We start from the raw sequence: 2,179 nt of genomic DNA, 5'->3' as shown, positions 1-2,179 counted from the left end.
AGACTGAATTTTCCAACAGTGGCCAAGCACGATTTTGATTCATGGCGCGAGCAGCGCTCGTATATGCGCTCCAAACGCTGATGTTGAATAATCTCGTTTTGATGCGGATTGTGGCTAGACGCTCGTCACCGGGGTGAACGACAGCACTCTGGCTACTGCAGCAGGCTAAATTCGTACCTGAACTGAGTGGTCGCAGATGTGCCAAATGAGTGCCCGGCATGCGGAGAGTCACCACACGACTCACGGCACCTCTTCGCATGCCCCCAAAACCCCTCCCAGCTAACGCTCGTCCCTATGGACAGACTTGGTGGAAGTTGCACACTTAATAGGCCTCCGCTTAGCTGAGCCTACCGACAACGTTGATGGACAAGCCGACCCTAGCGAGGTTTAGTAGCCGCTACAACAACTACAACAGTACTCGGCGACGGAGTCTCTACCCCACAACAAGTCCAATACCGAATCTGCGCCCCTTTACAAGGCAGCTGTAGTAGCCGTCGCAAGGCTCCAGATATTGCTTGCCTTGCCCCGCCCAACCCATTTCTTAGTTGGCGGTGATGTCAGCTTTTATCCTTACGAGTACATCAATCAGCCAGGGATACGCACCTCCCCCATTAAGGGTCTTGACATGCCCTCAAATCGTAATCCTTTAAGGGTTTGTCTTGGTCGTCATCAAAGAAAGGGTCTCATACGAGACTTTGTATCTCTTTTTCATTTGAAGTGGATTTTACGTGGCGGTCCCCAATCCAAGCGCACTACCCATTGCTTGGAGGGGGTGCTTTCTTAACCGGAAGCAGTTTTGAACTCGGCCAAAATCGCTTAAGCGGTTAGAGCCTATAAAGAAGAAGAATAAGCAATCCTTTTTAAGTTTTAAGTGTGGTAGGCAGAACTCAAGAAATGCTGAAGAAATAATTATAATAATAATATAATAATAGATTGGCGCTTACACATATGTTAGTGTTTGACCGAGCTTCTCCTCCGATTTGTGGCGTGCGACTTGATGTTGTCACACAAAGAGGAGGGGCCTACAGTTTTACGCCGACTACGAACGGCGTTTGTATTTTTATGAGAAGCTGTTTTTCATGGCAGAAATACACTCGGTGGTTTGCCATTACCTGCCGAGGGGCGACCGTTGTTAATAGAAAACCTGTTTTCTACAACTTTGCGATGTTACTTTGACCAGGGCTTGAACCCAGGCCCTGCGGAGTGGAAGCGCGCACTGCTTACCGGTCGTCAAGAAACAATTATTAAGCCAAAACTCGATAACATGAAAGAGTCTGCCAGGCTGTATAAGGTACTTCATGGGGACCTGACGGTTAGGCTCGACTCAGAAAATCTGATGGAACTTATATCAAGTCATTGCTAGATACGTACAAAACTCTCTTGGAAACTCAATATCCGGGTAGTAGGTTGATTCTCGACACAGGCAGAGATATGGTGGAGGACAGCGCGACGGGAAGAGCCATCAGATTAAACTGGTACATAGCATCACGGTTGGTGACTGAGGAGTCAGTGAGGGTTTGTTTAGCCTCTTTTGACGACTTTAAGTCACCGGGACCAGATGGTGTGTATTCGAAAATGCTAAAGGGTGGGGAGACAGGCTTATAGGAGCTCTAATAAGAGTTCCCACTCTTCGGAATAGTCAGGGAAGTCTTCATTCCCAAAGCAGCAAAGGATGACTTTGCGCCGGCAAAAAGCTTCAGGCCAGTCAGTCTGACATCCTTCATGCTGAAAAGTCTGAAGCGCACGGTCGAGAAGTACTTTAGATTAGGGGTTTTGGTGAATAGCCCTGAGTGTTCATCAACACGCATGCCAAAGCGGAAAGTGCTGCGAATCAGGTCTAAAGGACGTTGTAACAAAGATCGACTTGATCGGCTTGAAGCAGGTGAGAACACAATGGGCGTCTTTGCTGATATTGAAGGGGCGATTGACAACGCTACTATGGGCGGTATTGTCACTTGCGAAGCGAATGAATTTGGCGAAGCGAACGGTTTGGCGAAGCGAATGGATTGGCGGACGCAACTTAAATATGCATTCAAAGTGTTCGCTTTTACCAGCTTGTGCAAGTTCTTTGCATCGCGCACACTTTTAATACCTTCTCTGCCTTTTGATTCGCTTCGCCAAACCGTTCGCTGCGCCAAAATCATTCGCTTCGCAAGTGATAATACTACCCTATGACTCT

The sequence above is a fragment of the Rhagoletis pomonella genome, unplaced genomic scaffold, assembly GCF_013731165.1.
Source record: "Rhagoletis pomonella isolate Grant_MI unplaced genomic scaffold, Rhpom_1.0 Rhpom_scaffold_00001, whole genome shotgun sequence".
Taxonomy (NCBI): domain Eukaryota; kingdom Metazoa; phylum Arthropoda; class Insecta; order Diptera; family Tephritidae; genus Rhagoletis; species Rhagoletis pomonella.
Note: the sequence above shows the minus strand (reverse complement) of the source record.